The following is a 10,532-nucleotide window of genomic DNA, read 5'->3' on the forward strand; positions in this document are numbered from 1 at the left end:
GAAATTGGAGATTAGGCAAATGTCTCAGGGTCAAAGCGCTGCAAGGAATACAACCTAACTGCAGGGAGAATGCCTGCAATTGCAGGCCCAGCCTTTGTTAGGTGCAGTGTGGTTAAGTCGATTTCCACTGCTAAAATCCCCAGAGTTTGGCCTCAGAGCAGTGACCCAACTCCCAGATAGACCAAAAGAGGGATTCCCCTCCCTCTCCGCCAGAGCCCACAGTAGCAATACTGAGGTTTCAACGGTAGGGCAGCGCTCTTGGATAAAGCACTCTGGGTCTCAATTTATAAAATCACATGCCTTTTCATGTACGTCCCCTAAATTGGCCGGGATATGACCGTAGAGGAAACCATGTTTTTGAAACGAAAACACAACGCTGTGGATGTCTAGTGTTTATTTTACAGCAACACTTTTCACCCCCAAGGACTTCAAGGACCCGCGACCAGAAGGTCGTTATGCCAGGTGCTGAGAAACATGGTTGCTAGGGTCAAACACCTCCCTCTGTACCAAATCAGGCATTGGACCAAATCACTCCTGGTCCGTTTGACTTTAGTACTGAGGGAGAGCTGTGCTTTATTTGAAAAGGCATCTTTACTTTTTAGAATGTTAGGAAATGCAGGCTGCATTTCAAGAATGGCAGATCCTTGTTGTTAAGTGTCCTGATATGGTTCTGACTTGCAGTGACTCTTGTCCCTAGGCCCTGACAGGCTCATGGCCCCACCACTTCTGATCCTGCTGCTTGTTCCTTGAAGCTCAGACCTCACCTCTCCCTCCAGAGAAGCGCCTGTAGCCTGCCATTCCCAGGCCCTACTTCAGCCGCGTACCTGCACCTCTGCCTACACTGACTGTGTTCCCCGTATTGTACCGGCTGCTTTCTCCCATGTTTTCTCATTGGGTCCTCAGTCCTCTCGCAACACTTCTGTGATGCAGGTGCTAGGATTATCATCATTTTACAGGACACTGAGGCTCAGAAAGGTGGAGGCATTTGTTCAAAGACACACAGCCAACAGCTCAGTGGCTTCCAGTGAAGCCATGCTGCCTCACTTGAACAGGAAAAGGTAAAAACATTCACTGCCCTCTCAGCTCAGGAGACAAGCTAAAATGTTAGTTTACTGAGTGGGACCAATCCTCTGGTCCCCTCCTGTATCCAAACAGGTCGGCAACTAACCCCTCCCCGATTCTGACCTCATATAAGTCTGTACTGCTCTATATTCGGGGATATTTAGCTGGAGAAATTAGCTCCTCTGAGCCAGCCAGCTTAATAAAATCTGAAACTCTCCTTTACCTCTCTGAGTGGCCTCAGTTTCTTCAACAACAAATCAAGAGCTGCCTTGACACTTTCGAATCTAAAAGTGCTGTAACTAATTTTGGGAGACAGAAAACACAGCTTCTCTCTCCTTGACCTTCTTACATCTAGAAGCCATGGGGAGCCAGGAAGCCCTGGGTCTCCCTCCTGCAGGGAGGTGCATACTTACATATGATTCCTGGGGAGGCTTTTAGCTCCCCTCTCATGAAGAGCCTGGGTCACCTGCTGTGCTGAGTCTGTGGTTCAGCTCAGCCTGACCAGTGATCATTTGAATCCCCAGGGCTTCCAGCCACCGGTCATTCAGCCAGCCCAGGGACTCTAGGACCAGCAACTAGAAGGGAGTCATGCCAGATGCTCACCTGCTCACTGCAGAGGATTATCAATCTGCACCTCAGGTAACTGGGAAACAAAGTTGCTAGGGTCAAACACTTGCCAAATTGTGGTGTTACAATGGATTGGACTCAGCAAAACCACATTAACCAGGCTTAGAGGATGGGCGTTCCAACCAGCTGGATTTGCTGGATGTGAAGGCTAACTTTCTAAAATGCCTGACTTTAACAGCTAAAGGAATAAATTCTGCGTGCAACAATAAGACATGTCAGCAAGACACTGAAATCCATAATTTGGCAGTCAGTAAGAAATTGAATGCTGCCTGCAACCACCTGAGCTTGGAAGTGATCCTTTCTCAATCAAGTCTTTGGATGAGACCCCAAACCTGCCCTATACTGTGGCAGCAGCTTAGCAGAGCACCCAGCTAAACTGTGCCCAGATTCTTGACCCATAGACACTGAAAAAAAAAAAAAAAAAATTTGTGTAGCTTTAAGCTGCCAAGTTGGTGGTAATATAGTTGTTGTTGTTATTGTTGTTAAGTGCCGTCGAGTCGGTTTCGACCCATAGCGACCCTGTACAGGGTTTCCGAGGGTGTAAATCTTTACGGGAGTAGAAAGCCTCATCTTTCTCCTGCGGAGCGGCTGGTAGTTTCGAACTGCTGACCTTAAGGTTCGCAGCCCAATTCGTAACCACTACGCTACCAGGTAATATAGTTACACAGTGATAACTAACACAAAGAATATTTGAAGCAAGCATCTGTATGGGAAAGTGAGAATCTGGACAGAATTACGGACTGTATGGCCCTGGGAAACCATTGAATTTGTTCCTTTGGGCCTTTTCCCTCCTTTCCAATGTAGCTTTCACTTATGAAATGCTCACCCAGTGCTAGGTATTGTTCTGTGCACGTAATACATAAGCCATTTCATCATCACAACGATGCTCCCTCAGATTTACAGTGACCTCATTTACAACAGAACAAAATGTTGCCAGGTGGTCCTGGTTGCCAGTGTGTTCAAGAGTCCATTGTAATTATTGTGACAATTCATCTCATCCTTAGTGGCTCTCTACCAACCATGATATCTTCCTCTACTGATCCGATCCCTCCTAATGATGTTGCAAAGCAAGTGAGCTAAACAATGTTCTGTTGTGAAAGATACGGTTTTCAGTGACTAATGGTGGGATTACTCATTAATAATCAGAACAAGGAATGTATGAAATATGGATTTAGGAAAATTGGAAGTTGTCAAAAATGAAATGGAACACACAAATATCAATATTCCAGGCATTAGTGAGCCAAAATGGACTGGTATTGGCCATTTTGAATTTGATAATCGTATGTTTACTATGTTGGAAATGACAAATTGAAGAGGAATGGCATCATATTCATTGTCAAAAAGAACATTTCAAGACATATCTTGAAGTATAATGCTATCTGTGATAGGAAATATCCATACGCCTACCAAGAGGACCAGTTAATACAACTATTATTCATGTTTATGCATCAACCATTAAAGCCAATAAAGATGAAATTGAAGAATTCTACCAATTTCCAATTCTCACCATTAGACCAATAAACAACACTCATCAACAGAGAAAAGATTGAAGTTGTCAAGCACTTCATTCTTTTTGGATCAACATCAACACTCATGAAAGCAGCAGTCAAGAAATCAAACGATGTATTGCATTAGGCACACCTGTTGCACAAGGCCTCCTTAAAGTGTTGAAGAGTAAAGATGTCACCTTGAGGACTAAGGTGTGCTTGACCTAAGCCATGATATTTTCAATAACCTCATATGCATGCGAAAACTGGACAGCGAGTAAGGAAGAATTGATGCATTTGAGTTATGGTGTTGAAGGAGAATACTGAAAGTGCCATGGGCTGCCAAAAGAACAAACAGATCTGTGTTGGAAGAAGTGCAGCCAGAGTGTTCCTTGAGGCCAGCAGGGCCAAACTTTGTCTCTCAAACTTCGGACATATTGTCAGGAAGGACCAGTCACTGGAGAAGGATATCATGTTTGGTAAGGTGGAGGGTCAGAGGAAGACCCCCAGCAAGATGGATTGGCAAAATGGCAGCAGCAATGGGCTCAAGCATGGCAACAATTGTGAGGTTGGCCCCAGACTGGGCAGTGTTTCCTTCTATTGTACATAGGGTCATTATAAGTCAGTACCAACTCTATGGCACATAAAAACACCACCACCAATTTCTTCAACCTAAAATGAATAAAACATGCAATCTAGATGTATTGGTAATAACTTGTGATTGGAATGCATAGACTGGAAACAAGAAAGATCAGTAGCTGGAAAATATGGCCTTGGTAACAAATGCTGGTGATCACATGATAGAATTTTGCAAGACCAATGACTTCTTCATTGCAAATACATCTTTTAAACTACATAAAAGACAACTATACACATGGACCTCACCAGCTGGAATACACAGAAATCAAATTGACTACATCTGTGAGAAGAGACAGTAAAAAATCTCCATATCATCAGCCAAAACAAGGCCAGGGTTAGACTGTGGAACAGACTATCAATTGCTCATATACAAGTTCAGGCTGAAGCTGAAGAAATTTAAAATAAGCCCACAAGAGCCAAAATAGGACCTTGAACATATGCTACCTCAAGAACAGATTTAATTCACTGGACACTAAGAATTGAAGACCAGAAGAGTTGTGGGATGGCATCAAGAACATCATACAGGAAGAAAGCAAAACGCCATTAAGAAGATAAGAAAGAAAAAAAACAAAATGGATGTCAGAAGAGACCCTGAAACTTGCTCTCCAGTGTAGAGATGCTAAAGCAAATGGAAGAAATGAGGAGGTAAAAGAGTTGAACAGAAAACTTCAAAGGGCAAATCAAGAAGACAAAGTCAAGTATTCTAATGAAATGTGCAAAGACCTGGAGTTAGAAAACAAAATGGGAAGAACATGTTCAGTATTCCTTAAGTTGAAAGAACTGAAGAAAAAATTCAAACTTCAACTTGCAATATTAAAAAATTCTATGGGCAAAATATTGAATGATGCAGAAAGCACCAAAAGACGGAAGGAATACACAGCCAATATATCACAAAGAAATGTAAATGGCCAACCATTTCAAGAGGTAGCATATATCCAAGAGCCAATGGTCCTGAAGGAAGTACAAGGAGCACTGAAGGCATTGGCAAAGAACAAGACTTCGGGAATTAAAATACAAATTGAATACAAACTGATGCAGCACTGGAGGCACTCACTCATCTATGCCAAGAAATTTGGAAGACAGCTACCTGGCCAATTGATTGGAAAAGTTTCACAGTGTGTCCATTCCAAAGTGGGGGAACACAATGAAATGCAGAAATCATCGGACAATATCATTAGTATCACATGCAAGTATAATTTTGCATAATTAAAAAATGGCTGCATTAGTACATTGACAGGGAGTTGCCAGAGGTTCAAGCCAGATTCAGATGAGGACATGGAAGGAGGGATATTATTGCTGATGTCAGATGAAAAGTAGAGAATACTAGAAAAATGTTTACCTGTGAAAGTTAAAGGCTTTCATCTGTGTAGATCATGCCAACATGTGGATAACATTGCAAAGAAAGGGTATTCTGGAACACTTAATTGTGCTCTTGAGGAACCTGTACATAGACCAAGAGGCAGTTGTCCAAACAGAGCAAGGGGATACTGAATAGTTTAAAATTAGAGAAGGTGTGTGCCATGGTTATATTTTCACCATACTTATTTAATCTGTATGCTGAGCAAATAATCCAAGAAGCTAGATTATATGAATAACATGGTACCAGGATTAGAGGAATACTCATTAACATCTTTTGACATACAGATGATATAATTTTGCTTTCTGAAAAGGATTTTAAATACTCATGAAGATCAAATCCACAATCTTAAGTATGGGTTGCACCTCTATGTAAAGAAAACAAAACTCTTGACCATGGCACCAACAAATAACATCATGATAACCATGGAGAAAAGAGTGAAGTTGTCAAAGGCTTCATTTTTCTTGGATCTACTATCAACACGCATGGAAGCAGCAGTCAAGAAATCAGGTGATGTATTGCATTAGGCAAATCTGCTGTACAAGACCTCTTTAAATAATCAAGAGCAAAGATGTCAATTTGAAGACTAAGGTGCTACTTTCAACAGCCTCACATGCATGTGAAAGTTGGATAATGAGTAAGGAAGATCACAGAAAAATTGATGCATTTGAGTTAGGGTGTTGAAGAATATTAAAAGTACCATGGACTATCAGAACAAACAAATCTGTATTCAAAGAAACCACAGTCAGAATGCACCTTAGAAGTCGGGATGGCCAGACTTTGTCTCTCATACTTTGGATATAGTATCAGAAGGGGCCAGTCCTTGGAGAAGGACATCATGCTTGGTAAAGTGGAGGGTCAGCAAAAGAGAGGAAGACCCCTAACAAGATGGACTGGCACAGTGGCAGGAGTACTGGGCTGAAGCATTAATGAGTGTGAGCATGGGACAAGACCGGCAGTGTTTTAGTCTGTTGTGCATGGGGTCGCTATGAGTCGGAGCCAACTCAATGGCCCCTAACAACAAGATTGTTGGAATACAAATGGAACTGTTTCAACAAACTGATGCAGTGTTGAACATGCTCACTTGTCTATGCCAAGAAATTTGGGAAACAGCTACCTGGCTAACCAATTGGAAGATATTCTTATTTGTGACCATTCCAAAGAAAGGTGACCCAACAATATCTGAAAATCATCAAATAGTGTCACATGCAAGTAAAACTTTGTGAAAGATCTAAAAAATGGTTGTAGTAGTACAACAGGGAGCTGCCAAAATTCAAGCCTGGATTCAAACGAGGACATGGAACTAGCGATACCTTTGCTGATGTCAGATGGATCTTGGCTGAACGTAGAGACTAACAGAAAGATATTTACCTGTGCCCTTGACTATGTAAAGGCTTTTGATTGTGTGGATCATGAGAAACTATGGACAACATTGTACAGAATGGGTATTCCAGAACACTTTATTTGGCTCATGAGGAACCTGTAGTTAGACCAAGAGGTAGTTGCTCAAACAGAACGAGATACAAAAATGGTTTAAAATCAGGAAAGGTGTACGCCAGGGTTGCATCCTTTCACCATACTATTCAATCTGTATGCTGAGCAAATAATCTGAGCACCTGGATTATAAAAAGAACGTGGCTCAGAAATGGAGGAAAACTCATTAACAATCTGTGATAAGCAAATGACACAAACTTGTTTGCAGGAAGTGTGAACAGGATTTGAAATACTTATTGATGAAGATCAAATGCTAAAGCCTTCAGTATGGATTGCACCTTGGCTCAAAGAAAATGAAAATCCTTACCACTGACCAATGAATAACCCTGTGATAAATGGAGAAAAGACTGAAATCATCCAAGACTTTATTTTGTTGGATCCACACTCAATACTATGGAAGCACCAGTCTAGAAATCAAACATGTTGCACTGAACAACTATGCTGAAAAGACCTCTTTAAAGTGTCCAGGGCAAAGATGTAAGTTCGAGGACTAAAGCCCATGGCATTTATGTAAAAGTTGGACAATGAATAATTCATCTCTCATACTGTAGTCATGTTACCAGAAGGAACCAGTCCCTGGAGAAATAAGTCATACTTAGTAAAGTGGAGGGGTCAGTGAAAAAGAAAAAGATCCCCAACGATATGGATTGGTACGGTGGCAGCACCAGTGGGCTCAAACACGATTGTGAGGATGTTGTGAACAGGGTTGCTACGAGTCAGAACCAACTCAATGGCACCTACAACTGTTCAAAGTAGATCACCAGGCCTTTCTTCTTAATCTGGAATTTCTGCTGAAACCTGTGCACCATGACCGACTCTGCTGGTATTTGAACTACTAGAGGCATGGCTTCCAGCATCACTGCAACATGCAGGCCACCACTGTATGTCTGAACCAACCAACAAACCCCACCCAAACCTGTCATCGAATTAGTTCTGACTCACAGAAACCCTAAGAGTAGAACTGCCCCATAGGGTTTCCAAGGGTGCTATCTTTATGAAAGCCAACTTAGTCTTTCTCCCACAGAAAAGATGGTGGTTCAAATTGCTGAATTTTCAATTAGCAGTCAAATGCTTAACCATTGTACTTGCTGGGCTCCTGGAGGTGTTGCTCATCCCCGTTTTTCACAAATAAGACACAGTGAGATGTAACCAGTCACAGAGCTGGTTAGTGGCATAGCTGGGGTTTGAGCCCAGTCTGGCTCCAGCACCCAACCTTTTCAAATCAGAATTGTCTGTCCCTCTTGAGCTGTACAGCCTATAGGACTTGCTTCATACAGGGTAGTTCCATCCCCCTTCATGTTAATGCGGCAGATTACCAAATGACCAAGGGGTAGAGCTTACTCTCCAAGGTGACTGGAAGTCAATGGAGTGCCTCTGAGGTACAGTGGGCACTGGATAGCTGCTGCTCTGTGGGCAGATTGGGCTGGATATGCAAAGGTATTTTAAATTTTAAGACTTCTCTCCTAGGTACAGATTCAAATAAGTGCCCTGATGACTAGATGGTTAAGCAGTCGGTCAGTCTGTAGTTTGAACCTATTTCGAACTCATGGCAACCCGATTCTGTTGTTGCCAAGTGCTGTCCAGTCATTTCCAATTCATCGTGTCTGTGTAGGATTTCCGAGGAGCAGCTGATGGGTTTGACTGCCACCTTGAGGTTAGCATTCCAGTGCTTATCCTACAGTGTCACTCCAGACTCCAACCTGACTTTGGTTGTTAAGTGCTATCAAGTCGGTTCCAACTCATAGCGACCCAGTATAGAGTTTCAGAGGTTAGACCCACCAACTTTGAAGTTAGTCCAGCATCACACCAGGACTCTAAATAACACTACCCAATGGGCATCCTGCTGGGGCTTTATAACTTCATCTGTGTGGTGCTCAGAGGTTAGGGGAGGAACCTGTGGTTATGCATCTGTGAGTCTAGAGACAAAGCTCAGGTCTTTATCTAAAACCTTCCACCACACACAGTACAACTAATGAAAGGGTTTTCTTATTTCCAACCTCCAAGAATTTAGAAAGTAATTCTCGTCTAAGTGGCAAGTAACGTGATGAGAAACAGACACAAGTTTACTACACAGAATTCTTTGATACTTTGTCCTTACCCAATGGGCAAGAGGATCCTTGATTTCTTGTCTCTTCCCTACTCTCATAATGGTTCAATTCACAACCAATCCTGTGGACAGCATCATTTCCTTCCATTGTGCATGAGGTAGCCATGAGTCAGGGACCAACCTGACAGCAGCTAAAAATAACAAATGTTTATTAGCTAGAATGGCTCTTTCTCAAACCACTATAAGCTGCATCTTTTGTACAGAATCCTCAGGCAAGAGTGTAGTTTCATTCGGACCTCTGTGCATCTCAACATCCTTTCAAAGTGGGGAGACAGTTCCATATCCGGGAGGCCTTGAGGGGAGGCAGGGCCCCTGCCTGTTTCAGAAGGCAAGGAACCAGATACTCTAGTTCAACCTAGGGCCACAAGAGAAGTAGGCCCTAGAGAAAATGATCTGAACAACAACTTTCCTCCTGGCCCCAAGGGTGGTACAGACCATGTTCTTTAACACAGGGAGGGAAGATGTGTCTGCCTGTCTCAGCATACCAGGTTGTACGTCTCACTTTGGCCAAGCTGACACCTTGGCCCTACCATGCATCCTGTGTGACTGAAGTAGCTGCCAGTTCCACTGGGGTGTCCTGAAGGAAGACTAACCAGCCATGCTGCCCCAAAACAATTTCATTTTTGACAGGAAGTAAAAATCTTTATTATTTCTTTATCTTAGAAAATTTGGTCCCACAAACAGGCCACACTCTTTTTCAGTTCACGGTCTTGACCCTTCACATACCAAAAAAACCTTTTAACTGAGAGGTAAGATGAGCCAATAAAAGGAATTCCAGAGGGGTGCTCAGATCAACTTATTTCTAAAGAACCAGCAATCCAGGCAAGCCTGGACTTCCAGTACACTCCTTCTATCTGTCAGTGACAGTGACAGACAGAAAACAGCGGTTGTCAGAGGTTGTCTGCAGACAACGCACTTTAGAAATCTTCAAGGAATGCCCCGTGAGCCCCAGAGAGCCGCCCGTGGATGAGGCTGACCCACCTCCATGAGAAAAGTTTCCACTTCCTGCTCAGACACAACTCCATCACTCTCCAGCGCCTGCTTCGGCACAGCAGACAAAGAAACCATGTTCTTAGAAGAGATGCACATTGCTTTCTGAGGCCCAGGGCAGCCCTGTGCTGACAGGGAATGCCTCAGATGTCCCTGCTGGGACACAGCACGGGAGCAGTCCCTTTTGCAGAGAAAAAGGGTTAGTGCAGAGCAGCAAATATGCCAAGTAAATACTTAAAGGAAACCATAAAGCTGCATAATACTCCTGATTCTCATCCAGCTGCGGCCTGTAAACCTGCTAGAAATCAGGAAGGAAGCCCTTCATCCAGAAGACAGCTTAAGTGGAGAGAGCCAATGGGAATGCAGAAAGCACCTGTCTCTGGACAGCAATCCCGCAGCACACGTAAGCCCTGAGAAGGGCTGATCTGAATCCAGACAGCAAACTTTACCCCTTCTTTTGTTTTGGGGCTTGTGTTTAATTTGGGCCATTGTGTTGGAAGAGGTCAAGTCTCAAAGTCTCTCTCATGGCAAGAGGACAGGAAGGGGAGAGGCCCTTGGAGCTTTTCTTCTCCTGGGTTCTGGTCACATCCTGGGATCTTGGGCACCAGTGTGACAAGGGGCCAACTGGCTGCCTGACACACCCAATGTATCGAAGGGGCCAGGCATGGCGGAGAAAGTCATGCTGCAAACACAGTCTGGCAGGGAGTGTGATGTCCTCCGGATGAGGCGGCTCCTTTCCAGAAGGTGTAGGAGGAAAAGAGCAGGCTCA

This window comes from Chrysochloris asiatica, unplaced genomic scaffold (assembly GCF_000296735.1).
Source record: "Chrysochloris asiatica unplaced genomic scaffold, ChrAsi1.0 scaffold00090, whole genome shotgun sequence".
Classification (NCBI taxonomy): Eukaryota; Metazoa; Chordata; class Mammalia; order Afrosoricida; family Chrysochloridae; genus Chrysochloris; species Chrysochloris asiatica.